Source organism: Macaca nemestrina, chromosome 2 (assembly GCF_043159975.1).
Source record: "Macaca nemestrina isolate mMacNem1 chromosome 2, mMacNem.hap1, whole genome shotgun sequence".
Lineage (NCBI taxonomy): Eukaryota > Metazoa > Chordata > Mammalia > Primates > Cercopithecidae > Macaca > Macaca nemestrina.
Window position 1 is genome coordinate 84399764 of NC_092126.1, and position 25129 is coordinate 84424892.

Here is a 25129-nt window from a genome sequence, read left to right on the forward strand (position 1 = left end):
ATTATTTCCCTTACATACCGCAGACACACTCAGATGTAGAAGCCTTCTGGTTGAAAAGCCCCTGAGAGGCGTATAACATGTAAGAAACAGATTGGCTGCCAAAGCAATCACAGCTAACACAGCAAACTGCTAGTGAAGCTTCCTGTGTGCCAGGCTTTTGCTGAGGGCTTTTCATGCATCATGTCAAATGATCCTCACGGCAACTTCATGAGGAGTACTGTCATCATTCCCACTTTGCAGACAGTGAGATAGTGTGACAGAGGTGAAGAGTCAGAAAGTCAGTAAGTCACCTCTCAGCCTGGCTCTGGCTGACCCAAAAGCCATGCACCTGCTCCTCTTCTGCCTTCCACCTGCGCCTGTGCCAAGAAAAGGAAATGCCAAGATGCGGAATCACCCAGCCAGCTCTCCTGCCCATAACCTGTGAGTCCAGTTTGCTATTACGTCTATGGTTCTAAGAGTCAGAAGCTTGATTCCCAAACACAGCCCTTCCACTGAGCTCCACATCCAGTCTGATCTCAGGGAGCCCAGAGCCCAGCAATCTTCCACTTACTTATCCTTCTTTCCTGGCTTTATATCAAACCCTCCACTTGGCCTAACACTGATGCTGCTTTTATCCCTGAGATGTCCAGACTGGTGCTAAATACTTTGGACTCACTGTGCTCACAGAATAAGAGTTGAATTCATGTTCTCTTTTTTCCCCTAGCTAAAAACAAACAAACAAACAAACAAACAAAAACACATCTATAATGCCATAAAGCAAAATGGTTACATAGCTCTTACAATTTCCATAATTTCTGCCATTAGCTAATCTCAGCTAGTAAGTATGTTATTAGGATACTTCTAATAATGATCTCTCCCAGCCATTTTTAATAATAACCCAAGAAAACCAAGGCAGCTTTATGCCATGGAGGCACAAAGAAATCCCATAAGACATCATGGTTTCCAGAAGGGAAAACCTTCCAGACAGCTGTTTCACGATCCAATAGTGAATTAGGATATAAGTCACATGTTTTGGGGCATGAAAATCATTTCTTGATTCTTATGACTTTTCGTAAGTCCTTTGACCTCTTTGGATGACCTTTTAAAAACATCCATGGCATTTGTTCTCTGGCATGAGCTTTCTGAGTAATTTCCTTTAATATGTCCTAGAGTTAAATATTTCCCTTTTTGCAGTGGTATCAGCTTCTAGTTCATCTCAGTCATATCTTTGAATTCAAACTGCTTCCAGAGTCAAATACAGATGTTAAAGGAAATTGACATCTATTCAAATGCTGAAGGAAATTGACATCTATTTCAAATGTTGATGGTTAAGAAAATACGATGTGTCATTTCTTGAGTGCCTGCACTGAAAGGCATGTTACGTGTATTACTTCCGATCCTCACAACAATCTCACTGGGGTCATGGGAGCTTACTGAGGCTGCACAGTTGTGAGTGGTGGGACTGGTTCTGGTATGTAGGCCACCAGATGGGCTGGGTCCCATCTGCCTTCCTGGCCTCTGCTCAGTAAAGATCCCTAGTCATGACTGCTCTCACTTCTTCTCCTAAGGCCACCAACCATCTCAACCTCCTTCTGGGCGAGGGCAGGGCTTTGGCACAGCTTCCATGGCATGCAGTACAGCATGCGGCTCCACTGACCTCTGACCAGACCCTCGGAGGCACTGGCTCATCCAGATGCTTTTGGATTCAGTTAAAGTGCTGCACCGGGGACATGTTCTCTTGCTTCCTCAGGAGTTGTGTGTCAGGGGGGTAAGAGGAGTACAGGAAACCAAGTCTCACAGCCTGTGATACTAGGGCAGGTTAAGTTGCTGGCAGATGCATGCCTCTCCCCTCTCCTTCAGGCCTTGGCTGTGCTGAGCACACTGATACAAAACAGTCAATCTGCAAGATGTTCTATGTGATGGAGTGACTGGCTGCTTTTCCTGGGAAGCTATGGCCAGCCAGGAAATGATTGCTTTGCCTTCTTTCCTGCCTCTCTTCTCTTCCCCCCATTTTTTTTCTCCTCTAGAATTATAAACACCCCTATTCAACCCTACTATGCAACCCCAGAGGCTCTATACAGGAAACTTGAGCTAGGACAGTGTTAGAACCAGGATTCCAAAGCCCATGTTTTGTTTGTTTGTTCTTTTTTTTTTTTTTTTTCTGAACCATCCTGGCTCCTGCAGAAATTCGTTTGTGCTGAATTTAACAGTAATTTTTAAAAAGCAAACTTGCATAATGTTTACTATGTGCCAGGCAGTGATCCAGGTGGTTTGCAGGCATTAACTCAATCTGTCCTTACAACAGACCTATGAAGTAGCTGCTATTCTTAGCCCCTTTTCATAGGCAAGGAAACTGAAGGCACAGAGAGATAAGTGACTTGCTCAAGGCCACACAACTATCTGATCTACTTTGCTATTATTTCTGCCTTGGTTAACTTGGGCAAAGTCACTTTAGTTGGTGCTCAGTTTCCTCACCTAAAAACTGAAAATTAAAATATCTGTTTTACATGCATATGAAGTCGTCTGTGTTTAGGACTTTGCAATAGATACATTATAATTTTAAAAACTCCTCTGTCAACATTACTAAATGTCAGAAAAACAACATATTCTAAATGACATCACCCAGAAGATAAAAACCTAGCCCAAATGCCAAGGACATTTAGATGAGGATTCTGAGCCAACATCTAAGAAGATTTATTCCTGTCCCTGTAAGTGACAAGGCACATTACAAAGATTTGTATTTGAAGAGAAAATATGGGAGGATCACTCCTAACTTCAAAGCCTGTTAATACGTTTATTACGTGTAAGTCGGAGACTTTGTACAACCACTGGATTGACTTAAGTCAAAGGGAAAATTCTTCTTTATAAAAGAAAGGTAGTTAATATTGCTAAAAACTGTGGTCAGACTTCTAAAATTAACATCCTTGGATGTTAAATGAATACTCAGTTTCTTTATGGCCAAGAATAGAATATTCATGCTTTCCTTTCTTTCACTTCTCTTCAAAGCAACAGGCAAATGACCTCTGTTAGTGTGAGTTTTGGCAGTACAGAGAGTGTTTTCAATGATATCCCATGAATTTCACCTATGAGAAGAATGAATCTGGCAAACACACATCGTAATCTCCTCCAAAAACTCTCCAGTGCTGATTAGCTTTTGAATCCTGTCACAACTGATAGTTGACATAGCACAATTTCAATTTTTTGGCCATCTATATAATTACTAAAAATGTTTGTTGAGACAGTACTGTACCATGGTACATTTGTGATTTTGAGTGAAGTAACTTGAAATATGACTCTCCTTATGGTGAAACAAGTTATTTATGTCTTTCTGTGCCTCAGCTTCCTAATGTGTAAAATGGAAGTAACATTGCGTGATTTAGAGCTTGGACTATACTAGATGCTAAAATAAAGTTAGCTGTTCTTATGTCCCTAGTTATTCTAAGAGCTATCAGTAAGACCCCTGCCCAAAGTCCATATATTCCCACCTGAATCATGTCCCTCCTAAGCACAGGAACTAGCAGCAAGAGCTGGATGTGGGAACGGTCTGATGTTGTCTGTTATAGAAAACACTGCTACAAACTTCTGGAAACAAAATGAATCAAGCTGATACATACGCTCCATTTCTACTGAAAACACAGAATTGCTAGGTAAATTGTGATTGTTTTAAGAAAAGATTTATTCAAGGTTAACGGCAGTGGCACCAGCAACAAAAACAATAATGAAAAAAAACCCTACAGTGTCTAAGAATGAAGAAACTGAAGTCTGATGGGCACACTGGAACTGAAGTTGTAGGGTCCAAAGGGTTCTGGATCTCAGATAAGCATCTGAGATTACAGTTCTGTTCCCTCACATAAATTTTAGGAGATAAGATCCCAGAACCATGGGAAGCAGTGGCCTGGAAGTGACACTCTTACAAAAAAACCCAGAGCTTCAAAGAGCTACACTGCCTCTTTAAAAGGGACTAAATAACCACACCCAGCATCCCTGGGAAGAAACTACATGGAACTGTGATAACTACAAAATGAAAAACTGTATATAAAAATTATCCAAGATCACAATGTCTAGTTTCAGTAATAGAGGTATTACTTCTATTAGATTTACCATCCCACAGATAACAACTACACATTCTGTAATATATATAAAACTACTATATATATACACTATATATATAGTGTGTGTGTGTGTGTGTGTGTGTGTGTGTGTGTATAACTTGCTTGAAAAACAACCAAAATCAAGCAGAAACTGGAAGGAAACCTATATTCGGAAGAAAGAAACAGCATTGTTTTTGTCTAAGGGCTGGTCCCAGACCATGTCAACTTGAGTGACTAAAGCTCGGATAGAAAGTCCATAGATTTCTGGTTTGAAGAACCAAAGAACAAACTTCACAGCTATCACAGCAGCTGAAAAGTGAGGCCAGAAATCCTAGAAAGGAGAGAGCCACAGAGGGGGAGACAACCCCAAATTTTGCATAGGCTGACGCTTGAACTATGTAGGCATGGGATACATTCCAAAGCTACGCAGCTAGTACTAAAATGACTTTAACAGATATTTCTGCTGCTGCTCACCACAGGACAGATGGGGTCTGGAGTTTGAGTCCAGGCATGTTAAATGACTGTAAAACAAAACTAAACTCAACAAAAAATCCAAACTCTGGAAAGAAGTATAAAGGAATCCAGAGTCTCTACAACATGCCAGTCACAATGTCACCTAAAACTATTACACATAGAAGAAACAGAAAGATGTGATCCATTGTGAAGAGTAGAGACCAAGCCTGACATGTTGAAATTAGCTGAGAAGGATTATTTAAAACAACTATTATAATAATGCTCAAAGATGTAAAGGAAAATATGGTTTCAGTGAACGAATAAGTAGAAAATCTCACCAGAGAAAAGAAAAAATTTGCAGGATGGGCTTAACAGCAGAATAGCAATGACAGAAGAAAGGGTCAGTGAACCTGAATACAGAACAACAGAAATTATCCAATTTGAAGGACAGACAGAGGGGAAAAAAGATTTTTTTAAAAACGAACAAAGCCTCAGTGTTTTATGTGATAATATTTTAAAAATCTAACAAGCATATAATTTGAATCCCAGAAAGATAGGGTAAGAGAGAAAATGAAGCAGAAAAAAAATGTTTAAAGAAATAATGATTTAAAAAATCACTAAATTTGGTGAAAGAAATAAATTTACAGGTTGACGAAGTTCAGTGCATCCCAAACAGGAATAAATACAAAGAAAATGACACCTAGGTACATTAAAGTCAACCTGCTGTCATGTAAAGAAAAAACTAAATTTTAAAAGCAGCCAGAGAAAAATAACTTGTGTTCAGGAGAACCATACTAACGATGATGAACTTCTCATCAGAAATAAATGGAGGCCGTAAGATTGAAACAACATCCTAAAGCTCAATAAATGTGGTATTGAATTAGTAAATAAAGGTTGCTTTTCCTCAAAGGAAATCTACTGATTCAAATTCCTAAGAATTTCTCACAGAACCTGACAATATGATCCTCGAATCTGTAACAGGAAAATCATAATAAGTAGATAAGACTTGCCCTATCAGATAGATCAATAATTATTACAAACCTGAAAAAAATAAAATTGTACATTATTGGCACAGAAATAGATGAACTATACCAAATAGGGACCCCCCCCCAAACAAACCTATTCAAATATAAGTTCTTGGCATCTGACAGAAGTGGAATGAAAAAAATAATGGAGAAAAATGAACTGTTTAATACATGATGCTGAAACTATTGGCAATTCAGAGAAATATAAAATAAAATTAGTTCTATGCTTCAAAGCTCCAATAAGAATAGTTTCCATATTATAGTCCCAAATGTGAATAACAAATGTTTTTAGGATTAAAAACCTAAACATGAACTACAAACATGTAAACATTTGAAATAAAATATAGAAGAATGGGCCGGGCGCGGTGGCTCACGCTTGTAATCCCAGCACTTTGGGAAGCTGAGGCGGACGGATCACGAGATCAGGAGATCGAGACCATCCTGGCTAACACGGTGAAACTCCGTCTCTACTAAAAATACAAAAAAATTAGCCGGGCGTGGTGGTGGGCGCCTGTAGTCCCAGCTACTCCTCGGGAGGCTGAGGCGGGAGAATGACGTGAACCCGGGAGGCGGAGCTTGCAGTGAGCAGAGATCGCGCCACTGCACTCCAACCTGGGCAACAGAGCAAGACTCTGTCTCAAAGAAAAAAATAATAATAATTTCATATCTATATCACGATATCTAGTAAACTTGAAGATGATGGAACCTACTGGCCAGCAATGCTTCCCATAAGTATGTTCACAAAAATACTCCCCCATGGTATAAGAAGACATATATTCAAATGGGCACTAAAGCACTATTCACAATAAAGAAAATTAGACAACTGAAAATATCCATCTACCACAGAATAGGCAAATGAATGTTTCAAATGGAATGCTATACAGCAGAGAAAATAAGTGCATTAGAACTACATGTATCAACATGAATAAATGTCAATACAAAGTTTGATGGGAAAAATCCGGCTTACAGTTTTTGTTTAGGATTTAAAAACATAGAACAATCCTGTATGTTGTCTATGGATAAATATATAGAAGTATGACATAAAAACTAATTGAGGAAATGATACACAATAACTTTAGAAGAATGGTAACATTTAGCAAGAGAGGAGGGAGGAGAACGCCCTTAGCAAGGAGTCCAAAAGGGACTCAGTGCATTTTTATTTCTGTGGTCTCTATCATACAAATCTGACATTTTTTCTGGCTAAACCAAAGTTATCTATTTGCAGCTCTTTCCCTCTTGCTGAGCTGTAAGCTCCTTGAGAACTCAGAATAACAATAAATGAAACCTGTGGCCAGCTTTCCCAGTTGCATCTCCATGGCAAACATTAATCTGTGATCACAGCCTACTTTCTCTGAGCCTGCATACACCTCCGAGTTCTTCTCACCCCATACTTCAGAGGCTTTAACATCTTGCCCTCTCTGAAAGAAATCAAATCTGATCTCTCTCATATCTTTAGTATTTGTTGAGAAGAAATGAATTAAATGAGGGAAGTGAATTATATAACCGGTGGGCAGTATTTTACTATGTGTCTGTATGTGTCTTAGAAAGAATAGAAATTAATGCAATTCAATTCAATTCAAAACCTGTATGGTGCACATATTTGGTGGCACCATACAGGTTTTGAATTGAATTGAATTACATTGAGTAAGAACTAAGCATACAATTTTTAGACTGAAGAAACCAGTGAATAAAAAACCTGATCTGTAATGCCTGGCACACATGATGATCTAGGCATTCATTTGGTCCAACCTCTTCAATGCACTGAGAAGAGAGAGGCTCAGAATCATACAGATAAAGGATTGATGAGACTAGAACTTACACCTCTGTTGCACCCTGCTTGCCCATACAAGTCTGTTTCAGGGATGGATTCTTCCTTTATAATGCAGCTTTGAACCATGTCTGAAATGTGGAAGAAAGACAACCAGACAGGCAGGATAAACTGCTTTTGTCTGAGCTGCAGCCAGACTGCTCAACAGGTGTGGACAGGCTGCCAGCCTCACTGGGAAAGAACTAGTTTGGTCTTTGTTTAACCACTGCTCCTATGCATAGTACTAAGGAATAGAGATATTCTCGGGACACCTGACTCCTGCGACATTCCCAAGGGTCAGAAGCAAATGGGTTGCATCAATACTAACAAGAAATGGCAAGTTAAAAGGCAGGCTGCCAAACTTTGATGAACTGGAAAGAGAGTCAGTGTGCACCAGCCAGATTGATAAGCTACCTTGCTTTCCAGTGTAGCTGTTTTGCGGGGCTTCTTAAGCAGCTTCTCAGGATGTAGTTCATTCAATAGTTCACTCAATGGATATTTATTGAACACCTACTATGTGCTGAGCACCATGCTAGGCACTGGGAATATAAAATAACCTCATGAATTTCACTTTACCATGACAAGGGAGGCTTTAAGGGCAGAATCTCTCAATGTCCCTCGCCTTATTTGTGATTTTGACTCCTTCCCAGCCCACCAAAACATTGGAAGAAGGCCCCTCCTCTGCGTGTCCTATCTCCCACCTTTGCTTGTTTCCAACCCTCCTCTCATTATTTCATCAGTCAACTCCCTCATCAACTTCTCCTGATCCTGTGGCTTTCCCCTATTACCACTTAAAACATTCTCAAGTATCTCAATTACACATATGTTCCCTTCTACTGCTTCTCTCTTGCTATGACTCATAGTCAAGGTTTTTGTGTTAGGTTTCCCTGCTCAGCTGGACTGAAAAAAACATGCTCCATGCTCTCCAACCTCAGCCTTCCAATAGGTTGCTCCCTCTGCAGCTTTGCCTTCCTCCAACCCCATCTTTGCCTGACTGATTCCTATCATCCATTGGGACTCATATCAGGTGTCACCCCTTCCAGAAAGCTTCCCCTGACAGCCCAGGCTGGTTTAGGTGCCTTTTTTCTCAGTGTTTCTATAGCATCCAAGTGAGTCCATTGAGTACATTCCTTTCCACTTGGTCTCTGACTCCTCTGGAAGACTGAGTTTTCTGAAGGGAGACGCTGTCTCTAAATCCTGAGTCACTGGTGTCTATTGGGTTCCCAGTCACTGTTTCTGAATGAGTCGAATGAGAATGAATGAATACGAATAAGACTCAGAACTGCTCACAGTTTGGGCAGCACAAAGAACATGTGCGTAATGCTTTCTGGATTACAAAGCATTCTGTACACATACATCTTCATTTTCCTAATAATCCTACAGGGGAAACTATTATTTTTAACCTTCTTTTCATTGAAGAAGCAATAACTCAAAGTGATTAAGGTCATACTGTAAAACTGTTGGTCTGAGACTCAGTCCTGAACTCTCAACTTCACGTTCTCTGCTTTTTCCATTTCCTGTAAATTACTGCCTTCATATTCAGATGTATATAATTCTCCATAAACTCTCCTCATCAAAATCTCGTATCTCGAAACCAATCTTCTCACCTTGTGTCTAACCAAACTACATATTAGAATTGAAGATAAGTCAATTCTGGCTAATTTTAACAAAAGAAGTAGAGCTAGAAAAGGAAATAATACAACCAGAACAATAGAGATAACACTTCCATTGTCCTCCAGTGTGATGGATGAACATAAATACTAGTGATATTACATCTTTCTTCCAAGCGGCAAAACTTCTCAAATGTAGGGTTTATGACAAAATGACCAGAGATTTGCCTTGTGACTCACTCCTTATTAAAACCAGGAAATCTCCATCCTATCTGGTGAGACAGCTGTGCAGGCAACTTTTATCCAAGGTCACCCTTGAGACTCAGCTACTACTCTATCTCCGATAAGGTGTTAACTCGCCACCAGCTCCTTCTAGACCTCACACCCCTGTTCATCCAGCTGAGAGCATGCAGTCCATCTCTGACTATTTGCTTGCCCAAAAATCTCTGCTCGTATGTCCTTCTTTTGCAGTCATCTGGAAAAATTCAACCCTTGGCCACACCAACTATCTGCCTTCTTGGCACTTATCCCAAGGCTTCTAAACATGGCTGGATAAAAAGCACTCAACTACGCAGACTGGCATTCATGGGGCTTTCCAGCTATGTCTCTCACCCTCTTTTCAAAGTCAACTTCCTAAGAAAGTTGTCTACTTGCTCCTTCTAGTTTATCACTCCTCCTTCTTTAACTTGCTGTCACTGGCCTCCATTTGTACACTCCACCAAACAGCTGTCTCCAAAGTTCATAACCACCTGAATATTCCATAATCTGAAGGACATTTCCCCATTCTTATCTCACTTAATCTTTCTGTTGCACAACCCTTGACTGCATCCTTCCTGAGGGTCTCTTTCCCCGGCTTCCATGTTCTCACACTCCTCCAGTTTTCCTCCTCCCTCTCTGCCAACTGAGATGGAGTCTTCTTTGATGCTGTTCTTGTGCTCAAAATTTACACGCTAATATTCTTCAGGGTCCTGGGATTATTCTTTCTTACTCTACACATTTCTCAGGGTGATCTCATCCACTGTAATGGATGGTTAAAATACATGCTGATGTCTCCTTTACTCAGGGATACTACTGTTGAGTACATTCCTTTCCTCTTGGCTTCTATCTCCCCTAAAAAACTGGGAGCTCCCTGAAGAGAGAGGCCAACTCTGTATTGCCCATCACTAGCATCTACTGGGCTCTCGGTAACTGTTTCCAGCTGCAATCCTTGTCCTGATCTTCAGACCTGTCTATGTAACTGCCTAGGAACTTCCCCACTGGGTGATTCCATAGAGCATCTCAATATGCTCGAAACAGAATTCACCATCTTCTAACCACAAAACACTCCCTCTTTCTATGTTTTCTTCCTGAAAAAAATTGGAAACATCATCTACCCAGCGGCATAAACCAGAATTCTGGAACTCATCCTTAGCCATTCTCTTTCCTAACTCTCTATATCCAATCAATTAATAAATCCAGCCAAATTCTAAATATCTCTCCCATCTGACCATATCTTAACTCCATAACCATGACATGTTTGAAGAAGTGAAAAAGGTGCAGTGCACCTGGACATACAGTACAAGGTAAGTGATGTTAAGGCATTTACACTTTATCTCTTTACACCCCCTTCCCCCAGAGTGGTCTTGACGCTGTTGTCCTAGAGTTAAAAAGTCTTCCATAAAAATAAGTTTGGGCTGCCCCAAATATGATTTCACAGGATAAGTAACTCACTTTTACTTGGTTATTTTTAATTACCCGGCTAAACTATGGTATTTTATCACAAATTTATATTCTGCTAAACAGAAAACCAGCTCTCTTTATAAAGCTGCTACAGGGAACAATGATTTCCAGATGAGTTTCAGCTGTAAAGTAGTGCCTTAATGGGACCACCAGAATTCTGTCTGTCACATTTAAGAAACAATGCAATATTTAAGGTAAACAAGCTAAACTGGATGTGTGTCGACAGTGAGGTTTAGGTGGAAGAAAGGATGGAAGGGGTAATGAAGAACATGCCAGGTTTAAGAATGCGTAGGCATAGTTGACAGATTATTGATTCACCATTAAAATGGCATTAATATAAAGTGAATAAAAACGTGCGATGTAATCAGGATGTGTCTTAAGTTAGTAGATGTTAAAAACTCATTGTTACGATACTTACATCTGCCCAAAACTATACATAGTGGCAAAATTCATTAAAGAAATGTGAATACAGAGGAGTTTAAGCATACACAGTAGAAAGAGAAGGGAATAACGTGCTAGCAAAAATCTGCAAAGACAACTCCGTCGATATACTAAAAACCTTGAATTGTTCACTTTCAATGGGTGAATTTCATGGTTTATAAATTATATCCCAATAAAGATTTTTTTAAAATCAGCAATGGCATAGGAATAATAATAACCAGAGTTGTAAAAATCAATCAGTGTTCAAAGAAAGGGCAGGGAATTTTCCTTGATCCCATTGTAGAAAAACCAGAGGCAAAAATCATTTTTACATTTCTTATAACAAAAATAGACAAATTGCTTATACCCAAAAAGAAAAGGGGAAAAGACACTGTCAAAACACTAAAAGAAAGCAATCTAACAACGTCTATATTGAATATTACTTTAATTCCACTGTTTCTTTCTGAAGACTCTCCTCAGTGAGATAATTATGTTTTCACAAACACAGAAATCATACTGGGATCTATTATCGTATTTAAAAAACTACCAAAGTATGTGTCACAAAGAAAACTATTGTAAGTTCAGAAAAAGTATGAAAGACTCAATAACTAGAAAAAACAATTAGATAAAGAAAAGAGAAATTCTGGGTCAGTGATCATTTCCTTTTAAGGCAGGGTTCCAAAAAAATGTACAGAAGATGGACACAAAGCAGGAATACCCAGCTCCTCAAAGGCACACACACATACTCATGCTGGGCAATTGTTGGAAAAGACACAGGGTGCAAATTTTTTAGTCTCTATTAGAAAAAGAAGTTAGCTCAAGTAAAAACAGAGTCCTTTTGAAATCACTTTCAGGATTTCACTTTCAGAAGATAGATGCCAAAAGTGGAAGGCAAGTATATGCTCAGAATTTGATTCACCAGAATAAACATTGATTATACCTGCCTTTGATATCATTCAGTTCTAGTTGCCCAAGAAAAACTTCCAGCTGATAAAGAAACGAAACGAAACAAAACAAAACAAAACAAAAACCTGCCCTTTAATTTCTATCCTCAGAGATACCTCGCTCAAACATAGGAACTAAATGTAAATCACTTGGTCTTAAAAGTCAGAACATGTTCAATTCACTATGATTCAGCACATGGATTTTACTGAATTAAAGCTGGTCTGAAACCACCTTTGTTTCCGTATAGCTACTCAATGTAAGAAATAGGCAATGAGCATGTGGCCTGAAAGGGCACTGGCCCTGGGGTCAAAAGTTTTAGATCTAGGCCGGGCGCGGTGGCTCAAGCCTGTAATCCCAGCACTTTGGGAGGCCGAGGCGGGTGGATCACGAGGTCAGGAGATCGAGACCATCCTGGCTAACATGGTGAAACCCCGTCTCTACTAAAAATACAAAAAACTAGCCGGGCGAGGTGGCGGGCGCCTATAGTCCCAGCTACTCGGAGGCTGAGGCAGGAGAATGGTGTGAACCTGGGAGGCGGAGCTTGCAGTGAGCCGAGATCGTGCCACTGCACTCCAGCCTGGGTGACACAGCGTGAGACTCCGTCTCAAAAAAAAAAAAAAAAAAAAAAGTTTTAGATCTTACCTCAACTCCGGGGACTCTCAAATAAACCAATTAAATCTCCTCTGAAATTAAAGAGCTGGCTTTTAATCTTTCTGTCCCTACCTTAACATGCCAGGCATGTGGTAGGTGTTCAATAAATGCTTCCTGGATTCTTACTACTAATAGCTAACAGCAAGCACTTATTCAGTATGTACATTATATTACTTAATCATCACAGTAACCCTAAAATGTAAATTTTCATATTATTTGTGTGTCTTAACTTCAGAAACTGAGGTTTAGAGAGATTGGTCACGTGCTCACGTGACTCAGCTGGTGGGTGGCAGGAAGATGACTGCAGGGCCCAAGTTCTTAATCAATGTGCACTGCTGCCTATCTGAACTTAACTGGACACTGGCCAAAGTAATCAGAGTGATCAACGAACAAATGTTGCTCCTCCATTTAATCTCTGTTTTATTGCTCACCTTTCCCCACCATCTGTCTCTCTGGGATTGTTGACAATTAAAACCTAGATATCCTTGCTACTGAGAGTGTGGTCCATAGACTAGCCTCCTAGGCATCACCCAGGAGCTTGTTGGAAATGCAGAACCTTGGCCACACTCTGGACACAGAATCTGCATTTTAACAAGATATCCAAGTGAGCCATATGCATATCAGCTTCCGAGACACTGGTTTAGACTAGCTCCAAAGTAAAACACTTCCTTCATGATAGGAGGAAAGAATGTCCAAGAAGGAAAACATGACAGAAGCGTTGTGCCTAGAGAGAACAAAACCAGCTGGCTATGACTGTCTCAGGACCTTCCTTCTCCTGGATAGTGGCATATGGATATTTTTAAAGGACCTATGAAGATCCCCAGAGAACTGATGACAGAAGCAATAACTGAGTCTATGGGGAGGCCATCTATCATTCTACTCCTCTCTGAAATTTCCAAACCTGTCTTTAGAAGCATATATCATGTAGCAAATAAAAATACATTAAGTCTTTGGCAAATACTGAATCACTCATCAGGCAGAGTAGAGCTGCCCTGTGGACTGATAAAATTCAACATGTGTATGATATTACTACCTTCCTTCACAATCCAGCAGTTCCTTCCTGTCGAGGTCACTTTTTCCTTTTAAATATTAATACAATTATTTAAGCACATATACAACACTAAAGCTAACAAACAAGCTTAAACTGGATTTAAATGAGTTTTTTTCAGTAAGGTTTATGGTTTTCTTTTTAAGTGGCCTGCCTTATTCAGGCAGAAGGTGGCCTGCATTTTTGGTTGAGAGGTGCAGGACAGTAGCTGTCCTCTCACAAGAGAGTTCATTTTGCTGAACAACTTCACATAAAAGTCATGCAAATAATGAAAGGAAGATATATTTTGATGAGGTCCAGATACTGAAGATACTAATTTTTAGTATTAATTACTGAAGATACTGATTTTTTCTTTCATTCAAGAAAGATAATTTTACACTTATTCTTTGAAAGAGAAATTCTATAGAATTTTCTTCTTCTAATTTAATTCCAGAATACATTCTTTCGACCCTGTGCCCTCATACTAGTAACTTGATGCTTAGCGGGTAAGTAGGTAGCAGTAGAAGAACAGAAAGGGAAATGTGGGGAGCGGAAAAGGGAGAAAAAGAAGAAAAGGGAACCTTCTAGTTTCCTGATACTAGAAAAGCTAGAGAATTCCATTCCTGAAAATTAAAGATATTTTACATGTTTGTGTATGTACGTGGCTTTGTGTTTATACTCATACCATTTTGTTTCATGTAGCATAATCAAATCTGTTGCTAATTGTTTAGTTAATATTTACTTATTCAAAGACGTTTTTTAAATCTTGCCCAGTATTCAATCTACATTTTGCTTAGCAATTAGCTTGTCTGGCAACTTGCTGTTTTACTTCTTTTCTTAACAAAAACCCAATACCGATGTTCTAACAGAACAGTCTTACTGTCCCCTTTGGTTACTGTCATTTCTCTTGCTTCCCCAAAGGCAAAGCTCTGCTATTTTGCTTGCAAACGCAAGACTGGTATTTCATTGTTGTTACAAAAGGGTCAAGATAGAGTTATTGAACCCTAATAACTCCACCTATAAAAGTCATGCAAATAATGAAAGGAGGTTTTAGTAGAAGCCAAGATGTATATTTGACTTTTTTCTTTATTCCCATTTTAAAAATAAATTACATTTATTTTTTTAATTACATTTTTTACAAATCTATACTTCCTAGAACTAACAGAATGACACAGTATACAGGTAGAAATTCTTTCTTTTATTAAGTTTTTTCCTTTTTGTGATTTAAAATCTAGTAGATGGGTTCTTTTCCTTAATGCCTTCAATTATACATTCTTCACACTTTCTGCTGTCACTTTCCCTGCCTTCATCTAGTGATAACTAGAATAATTGGAATGGATTTCTTGCTAATTAATCATCTAGGTATTATCTTCTAGAAAGTTTGCAAGACATCCCTCCTTCAACCACTGTGGTTCTATAAAAAGAATTGCTTTTAATTCTCAACGCTCTTATTCTGTTACTGTCATGAGACATCCTCTAGTTTCAGAGAATTTCTATAAACTGCCTGAAATAACCCAGGATTTTACAATGACAGAAGAGGAAGGAAGTGAGCATGCTCAAAGTCAGAGGATGGGAGGGAAGCAGAGCAAAGTCTGGGGCAGTGCAGCCCAAGGTGTCTGACTCAAGGCAGAGTCCAGAGGCCACTACGACCTGAAGACACATGTTAATTACCAAGGGAGCACCTGGCAGGGTAACTCACCAGCCTGAGTCAGCCTAGGATGGGGGTTTAAGGGGGAGCTGAGGAACTCCAGGAGAGAATCACATGCATGAGTTTTCCACAAGAGACCCAAGTTCCCAGCCCAAATGAAACCAGTAATGGATTGTATTAAAAGCTAGTAACAATTGTGCTGAAGCACTCACTTGCTGGTGGCACTGTTAATGGAGACACCATTCTCGGGAAAATGTAGTAGGATAGTTGAAGAGCAACAAAAGCATTTATACTTTTTGATCTGGTAATCACACTGTAAAAAAATGGGGAAAGGGACATACACAAAGTTGTTCCTTGCTAAACAAAAGAGACAAAATTTAATAAGATAAATGTATACATCCTCATTGAAGTTTAAACACACACACATACATGTATAGGCTGGCAGTTGCCTGGACTAGCAGCTATTCTTGTGAGAAAGCCCTGGGAATTTTGGATCAGCCAACTTCACGGCAGGGCTACTTGGGAGGGAGCAGAGCAAGTGGTAGGAACACACTCTATAGTCAGGCAAAGCAGGGTCTGGATCCCTCCTTCTACAGACCATGGCAAGTTACTAACTTTCTAATACATCAAGCCATCCAACAGTTAAAAGGCCTTTGAAAATGCAGTGCTTCCTAAAAAAGGAGATGCTCCGTCAGTCCCTGAGTTCCCCGGAGCCAGCACTCCCCAGAAGAGCCTCGTTCTTGGTCTCAGAAAACACACCCTGGCATCTACCTCAACTTCAGAATTCCACACCTGACTCTTCCTCCTTCAGACCTAGGCCAGACCTCCACCAGAGCAAAACCAGTAAAAAGCAAGGGGAAGAAGATGGTTTTACTGGGGTGTCTGGTGCTGTTACTATGCATAAGGGTGGCAGACTCAAGTTGGATGGAGAAACCTGGCAAATTCAAACTCAGGCATCAAGAAGCAGTGTTTCCTAGGATTTTCAGAGTGGGAAAGTATTAAGTCTGGTGCTCAGAGCAGGCACGTGGTTAAGTCCTGAGACTCCCAGATAAAATGACCAGCATCTGGGCTCATTCTGTGTAGAATGTTCCAGTTGGGCCCATAATTAATCCATTTAAGATGCGGACCAGTTTTTATGAATCACAGCAAACCCTTGGTGAGACCCACTTTCTTTCCTTTAGATGCAGGCCAGCCTCTTTGTTTCCCCAGTTAACACACTTTTTCTTAAATGAACCCTCTATCCACACATTCAGAAAAAATCTCTATATATACTCCATGAAAACTGCAAAGGTCTCAGATTAATACAGAAACGTAACTTTGGACTGTATCTTCTTATCAGCATTCATTTGAACACTGGTATTAAGTTTACTGTGAACTTTGTCATTCAACCATATGTAAAATGTTACAATCATTTTATTTACATTTCTCTGAGCAAAGGTGGTGGGTATCAACCTTGTCCAACAGACAAGCACCTTACTCACATCAGGATATTAGTGGACACTTTTACCAAGTGAAATTGAATGGTGCAGTAACCAAGTGAAAGGGCTTCACAGTCTTATTCCCCAGATGGTGCTACTTTTGGTCTAGGAGAAGCCATAGGCTTTTTGGTTATCTTCTTCTGTCCTAAGTTAATCAAGGTTTGTCTATGCATTTTATATCCAAAAACTTTAGAGAGGTTCTTATAGTGCAACCTCTCTAAAACCAGATATAGTTAGGTATCCACATGAAGTAAGATGAAGTTCCTCTTCCACTGTATTGAGAAGCTACTAAGTGTCAGGGGCCGGGATGGGGTTTAGGAACACAAAGATAAACAGAGCTCTCCCTCAGGGGCTCACAGGCCGGGGGAGGACACAGCAAATTCTCAAGAATGTGAACAGAAGTATAGCAGGAGGAGGAGCTGCTCAACATCTGGGCGTATCCCAGAGGAGGAGCTGCTCAACATCTGGGCATTGGGGAAGGTTGCCACTGGTAAAGCACCCTGGACAGGAACCTTGAAGACCACTTATGAGCTCATGTGAGTGGAAAGCCCATTCCAGGAAAGAGGAAGGGGTATGGTGGGTTGGACTGTGTAACCTAAGGAACAATATATGTATCTCTGGATGTCTGAGCAAGAGAGTGAGGTAAGTGAGGGTCATGACCATTATTTTCAGATATCTGAAGAACTAGCTGATTAGGCATTTGATTCTCCATGTAGAAGATATTACAAGACTTGGGAGGGTGAAGGGGCAGCTACAAGAGTGTAAATTTCAGTTTAACATGTGTGAGAACATTCTGTAAAACAGAACTATTAACAAGAAAACTGGTTGCCTTAAGTAAGCAATTTTACAACCTGATTACATAGTTTTGGAGTCATTTTGGATTCTAACTTAGCTCATAGTAAGTGCTTATGATATGTACAAATAGTAGCTATTCATATTGTGAGATGGTGAACTCATTCTCACACTCTGAGTTCCAGCACCATACCACACCAAATTGCCATCTATGGCAAAGTCTCATACACCAGTGTGAGTGTGATGCCTTCACACTCATAATTGTGTTAGTACTCCTGGGCTCAAGTGATCCTCTTGCCTAGGCTCCCAAAGTGCTGAGATTATAGGCATGAGCCACTGCGCTGGTCTACAGTTTATTTGCAATGACACATAATAATCACTAATATTCATTTAACACTTATAATGTATCAGGCATTATGATAAGCTTTTTATATGCATTAGTTCATTTAATTCTTACAGGAACCCTCTAAGGTAAGTACAATTATTATCCCCATTTTATAGGTAAGGAAGTTGAGTCTTAGAGAAGTCAAGTAATTTGCACAAGGTCACAACTAATAAGCAATGGTCTAACCCAGTAATTTTGCAACATGGCCTACAACAGACTTACACTAATGAGTATGTACTTTTCTTTTCTTTACTTTTCTTTTCTTTTTTTTATTGAGACTGAGTCTCGCTCTGTCACCCAGGCTGGAGTGCAGTGGCGCGATCTCGGCTCACTGCAAGCTCCACCTCCTAGGTTCACACCATTCTCCTGCCTTAGCCTCCCCAGTAGCTGGGACTACAGGTGCCCGCCACCACGCCCAGATAATTTTTTGTATTTTTAGTAGAGACAGGGTTTCACTGTGTTAGCCAGGATGGTCTCGATCTCCTGACCTCATGATTCGCCCACCTCGGCCTCCCAAAGTGCTGGGATTACAGGTGTGAGCCACCGCGCCCGGCCACTTTTCTTTAACTTTGAAAAGTTAAAGAGTTAGACACTCCAGAGGCCAAAAACAAGTCATTTAATCTAATAAAATAGTTGACAGCACTGACAGAGTTCATTTGGTCTTAATCTCACACTCAGGACACTGTTGGGAAGATGGGGCCTGCAGAGTAACCAGGTCATGTTTGTCTACATCGTCTTTGAAAATCAAATCAAAATTTTAAGGATTCTCACATATTGTATGATTCCATTCATATGAGATGTTCAAAATGGGCAAATCAAGAAAGAAAGAAGAAAGAAAGAGAGAGAGAGAAGGAAGGAAGGAAGGAAGGAAGGAAGGAAGGAAGGAAGGAAGGAAGGAAGGAAGGAAGGAAGGAAGGAAAGAAAGAAAGAAAGAAAGAAAGAAAGAAAGAAAGAAAGAAAGAAAGAAAGAAAGAAAGAAAGAAAGAAAAACTGCCTAAAGCTAGGGGAGGAAAAGAGGGAGGTAGAGAGGGTGGATACAAAGTTTCCTTTTGGAGTGATGAAAATGTTCAAAAAATGAACTATAGTTATGGTCACACAACTCTGTAGATACTAGAAAAACCAATGAATTGTATACTTTAAAGGGCTTAACTTTATGATCTGTAAATTATACAATATCAATAAAGCTGTTAAAAAACGATTTCCAGAGCTCAGTATCAAGTGTTCTCTACTCACTCCATGTGGCTGCTGTCTTCCAGAACAAACATAGAAACCAGATGTGTGTAAAGTAAGCTTGTACCCAAGAACAAAATGTTCCAACAACAATGATGAAAGTAATAAGCATGCTAGTGAAGTTGGTAGGTCTTCCTGGGAAGCAGTTACCAGCCTACCGCCTCTTTTTCAAACATCATTAGTTAAGTTCTGAATGGTGTTAGTTTTTAGTTTTTACCAACCTAGGAGAAATGGAAATAAAATTTCATTCATCATTACTAAAGTGCGTGAAAACGAGCAGAATATTATAAAGAGCAGCAGAGGGGGAATCAAAGGACCCCAAAAGCCTCCATTTGAGTCTATTACGACCTTGTAGCCTTGAGGACTCAATAATTTTGGGTTTCAGTGACTTGATCTGTAAAGTGAGGACGGGGAAGAATGAAGTCAGCTACTCTAAGGTTTTCTTCTGTCTTCAGCATTCCAGTCAAATCATGCCTTCTAAGGATTGTCTTGGTATGCTGACTTGTCTCTTTCATGACATTATCAACTGCATTTAGACCAAAGAAGTGTTATTCAGACATCTGGATATATTGAAAATCCCTCAAAGAATCTTTCCTGGACTGATGTTTCAAGTATTTATGTGAACTTCCTCCATATCCTTTATTAAATAAAGTATCTACCTCATAATTTAATTAGCTATAAAAACCTAATTAAAATTTTAAGTCTGACACAGAAAAGTCAAAAAGGTATGTTTCCTAACATGATGTATAAGGGCAGCAATATAATTGGTCTCCAAAGAAAAATGATCCTGTCCTTTACAAAAATTCATTTCACCTCAACTCTAACCTGTCACTTCTAATCTATTTTAATTTTTATTATAAAAGTAATAGATTATTATTTAAGAAAACTTTAAATATATAAAACTTTGAGGAAATTAAAATCAATCTTAGAGCCATTACCTTAAATAGATTAAGAGTGATGTTAGTCTACTATTTCTATTATTAAATGTTGGTATAGTCTCATTTTTTTTCTCCATGAATAGTTTTTCCCTTTTTTAAATGAATATAAAGTAATCATGTTTAAAAATACCAATATGTAGAAAAGTATAAGAAGAAAATATAAATCATCAGAAATCCCACCTTCAAAATAACCCCTAAATCTCTATTTACTTAAGGAGATCGTCCTTTCTATTGTCTTTGGAAGCATAACACACATAGAGAGGTATATTTTAAACACATTCAGATGTATGATGGAGAGATAGTTTAATATCCATTATTTTAACTTAAAGATCTATCATCACCATTTCCTCCTATTACAATTTTCCATAAATAAAATTGTGGTGGTCCATCATGCAATTTTCTTCTGCTACTCTATGTTTTTATTATTTGCAACTTTTCATGGTAATAAATAAAGCTTCGATTAACATTTTTATACTTAAAGCTTCTATACTCCTACCTAGAAAATTTAAATCTATGGACTTTTTCCTTTTGTGATTTCCTCTATTGATTTTGGGAAGAGAAAGTGCTTACCCGTTCAAAGATCAGAATTCTTATTGTTTGGTTTCTTTTCTTTCTTTTAAGTTAGCTCCTTAATCTGTCTGGGCTATCTTGTTCTATGTTGTTAAAGGTTCCAAACTTATTTGTCACATGTTTAAATTTTAGTCAAATTGTGTAGAAGTTATTTGCCCAATATTTTTCAAATGCACATTTATGTCTCTTAAAAAAAATACATGTCTCATAATCTCGGTTATCCACTAAGCTTAAGAAAACCTTCAAGACTGACAAAATAACAAGAGCTTTGATTACTAGCAGGAAGTCTAGTCTTTATTACTGGGCAGAAATAAAGAGGACACTCATACAGGCCAAATTAAAGCTAAACAATCAGAAAATCCAAGTTCCTAGCTTTAGTGGTTTTATTATTTTAGCCTTAAAAAGTCTCTAAAATCCCAAGAGTAGCTTAAGTAGTTAAAAGACAGTATTCAATGCAGAGGCTATTCTCCATGTGGCCTGGCCAGTACTGGTCTCATTTACAGGCCATGGGCAACCTCTATATCCTGCCACTGGTCACCAGGTTCTTGCCACTGGTCATGAGCAGAGGAGGTGAGAAAGCAGAACACAAGCTTACCAACCCAAGTGGAGAAAGGATACAAATGGCTTGCCCTGCTGGTTGACAGTAGGTCAACGGAGCATCTTCAGAATGAAGAGCAGCACAGATGTATCTACATGGTTGCTTCTCAATAACAAATACTGGATTATATCGGATATAATACAATCCAAAATGTATTAGGTTGTATTTTTTTCTTATATTTTTCTAATATTGGATTATATTTTCAGTTTTTCCCCCTCCACAGCACCTTCTGATGCACAACACTGTCACTGCTGCTTACTAGTTGCTCTGACTTGGGTCAATCTAACTTTCTTGGATAGTTTCCTCAACTGTAAAATGGAGATAATAAAGAAAATCAACCACTTAAGGTTGTTGTGAGCATTAAGGAAAAGGCTTAGAACAGGCCGGGCATGTTAACATGGCTCATGCCTATAATCCCAGCATTTTGTTTACATGGCTTATGCCTGTAATCCCAGCATTTTGTTTACATGGCTTATGCCTGTAATCTCAGCATTTTGTTTACATGGCTCATGCCTGTAATCCCACCATTTTGTTTACATGGCTCATGCCTGTAATCCCAGCATTTTGGGAAGCCAAGGTGGGAGGCTGATTTAAGACCAAGAGTTTGAGGTTGCAGTGAGCAGTGATCGTGACAATGCCCTCCAGCCTGGGTAACAGAGTGAGACTCTGCCTCAAAAAAAAAAAAAAAAAAAAAGGAGGTGGGGCAGGGCTTAGAATAGTGACTGCACTTAGGAAATGCCTTTTGTGTTCATTATTATTATTACCACTATTCTACCACTTCTGCTATGACTATTACTACTACTAGGGTAGTACGATGACCCCGGAAATCCCAGGTCAAACTTAAATTGGGTTCTTTGGAATGAAACAGGCAACTGGGGACCTCCGTGGTCAGATCAGCTCCAGGAGTATACTCTGTCCTCAGCTTTTGCAATTCCTCTGGGAAGTTCAGTATTTACTGACATTACTAAAGTAGTGAATTTCTGGGGTGGGTGGTATCATAATCTTCCACATTTCCTGATACACAACCATAAGACCTATGTGCACACAAGCACCTGGTTCTTGAGGGGGCAAGAACCAGGAGAATGGTTCTTGGAAAAGGCAGATGTGGCACAGTTCATTTTAGTCCTTACTTGAAGCTGACAAGGCTATAAACTGCAGATCAAAAGCCTGCACCTCCCAAACCATATGCTGCAAAGATCAAGACTATGTGTGATCACACAAGAACAAGGAGTGATCTGGGCTGTGAACGGAACTGGTCCATCTGGTGAAAATCTATCAAGGTTCGAAAATTCATCTCTAATACCACTGCTACTCCTAGTTCCTCAGTTATTTCCTCAGAGTCCTGATCTTCTACTGCCATGCAACTTGCTCAACGTTTGGGGCGTAGCCAATTCAAGTTAAAAAAGTTTGCCTAAGAATTTATCTCCAGCTTTGAAACTCAGATTCATTTTATAAGAAAATTGGCATCACATCCTTCTGGGTCATAGTTAGGTTCATAAACCATCTGAGATGTGTGAGACATCTAAATCACTTTGAATATCCACAAGAAAGCATGTTGGATAACAATTAATTAGCACAAAACTCAGCTTAAAATTAGATGGTATGTTATGAGGCAAATACCCATCTCTTATTAGCAAAAATATAACAAATATATAACAAAATTAAGCCAGTCCAGCAGAATGAGAACACAAATGCAATGTGTGTTCCAAACCTAGAATCAGGAATAATCTAAGGTTTGCTTAGATACTTTATCCCAAATTTACAGATTTTGAACTCTCTACTGTAGTCCTTTGTTTTTTTTTCTCCCACGTTTGGAGGAAACATTTTAATGTGTATATTCTCTGGGAAAACCCTAAAATCTGGTTTTTAGGGAGTTTTCCTCTTTTCTAATCCTTTGCCACATTATTTTTGTTTCTAATCAGTGGTCTTTGCTTTGTTGCCATCTGAGATGAAAAGCTATGAAGCACTTGGGAACACAGAAACTGAGATCTACAAGTTACAAATGAGTTTCATGTAAGTTTGAAAGACCTTTATCTGTATCCGTCAAGCACGAACAAGTAATCAATGAGTAACATGTCTTAATATTTCTCTCTAAAATCATCAGGCAGCTACAATCAGGTAGACAAGTCGTTCCTTGAAATTTAATATCATTTAATAATTAATAATTGCACAACAGCACATATGTGTAGTCATAGCATATATACGGCATATATATAAAACTTAGCAAAGTCATAGCAATCTTTGCACTTTGGGGAAGCTAAAATGATGTAATAAACTTACTGTTAAAGAAAACATCTACAGAGGCAGGGACAATAACACAGCTGTACAATTGTGTCTTAGGGGGTATAAAATACAGTCAATTTTGTAATCCCGAAATGGCATGCAGCCATAACATTATAACTTCAACTTAGCACTGATGGGAAAGGGATCCTTCAAGTTTGGCATATCACCTCAAAGATCTTTTTTAAGTACCTATTTCTGTCTCCCTTCCCCCTCAATTTTCTTTAAGCAGAGAAGAACGTGAAAGAACAGACCCTTTCTAATACACTGTATTTCCCAGTGGGGAAAAAAGGAGAATAAAATGGCAATAACAGAAGCATATTAGCATATTTTAAAACACTAGTACATTACCCTGAACTAAAGCATCCTTAAAATAACATGAGAGCAAGAGAAACTATATTTCATAAAGTGTTGCAAACTTTAAAACACCAAATTGAACTACTCCTATAGAACAATTTCATGCCAGATTGCTTTGGTGGCAAATTAACAAAGGCAGAATTGCTCTTTAGATCTTTAAATTAATGAGATTAAGGAAGACAATGTCTTTCTCTGTGCTTGATTATATTGACTTCATTTCTTAATTACTATTAACTATACTTTTATGTTTTACAAGTCACACTCCATTTTTACAGCTGTTCTCTAATCCTAGGGTAATCTTGTATTCTGAAGAATCACTTGAGAATAAAAACAGCAAAACTGAAGACAAAATTCAGTGGGGCTTAATCCACCTGTACATTCTGCCTGAATCAAATCTTATGCCAGTATTTTATGAGGCATTCCAGAAAAGTGCCAGACTTTTCAAAGAGAAAAATTAAAATGATATTCTGGTTCACTGTAACTCCAAGGAGTAGGCCCAAGGAAAAACCGTGCATCAGACAAGCACGCACCAGTGTGGTGAGGGAGGACAACCCCAACTGGGGCACAACTCCCCGCTACTTAATGTTTCAAAAAATAAAATCAACTGCATATAAAATCATATTTATACTTAGAAAGTCTAGTGCGAGGACACAAAGTAATGATAAGAAAGGAACTGGGCTGGGCAAGGTAGCTCATGCCTGTAATCCCAGCACTTTGGGAGGACAAGGCAGGCGAATCGCTTGAGCCCTAGAGTTGGAGACCAGCCTGGGCAACATGGCAAAACCTGGTCTCTATAAAAAGTACAAAAAAATATTAGCTGGGTGTGGTGGCATGCACCTGTAATCCCAGCTATTCAGGAGGTTGAGGTGGGAGGATCGCTTGAGCCCAAGACGTTGAGACTACAGTGAGCCATGATGATTCAACTGTACTCCAGCCTTGGTGACAGAGCAACGTCCTGTCTCAAAAAAAAAAAAAAAAAAAAAAGAGTGGCAGGGGCTGATATTTACTAACAAGACTTCTGGATTGCAAATCCAACACAGATATGAATATGTCATGTCCTCTTGGCTTCCCATTGTATTTAATATGGGTCAAACAATGCATATATTATAAGGAGAAACATAACCCC

General features: G+C 39.1%; 1 protein-coding gene and 1 long non-coding RNA gene across 5 annotated transcripts in view; one reads left to right on the forward strand and one right to left on the reverse strand.

Moving 5' to 3' along the window:
• The window catches only part of LOC105465688 (phospholipase D1), a 206611-nt gene that overhangs the window by 141473 nt on the left and 40009 nt on the right, over nucleotides 1–25129 (reverse strand). The gene's annotated exons all lie outside the window — the stretch shown is intronic.
• On the forward strand, nucleotides 293–24432 carry LOC139361917 (uncharacterized). Its single transcript, XR_011619896.1, has 3 exons — nucleotides 293–420; nucleotides 23289–23379; nucleotides 24296–24432. It is a non-coding gene; the product is annotated as an uncharacterized lncRNA (long non-coding RNA).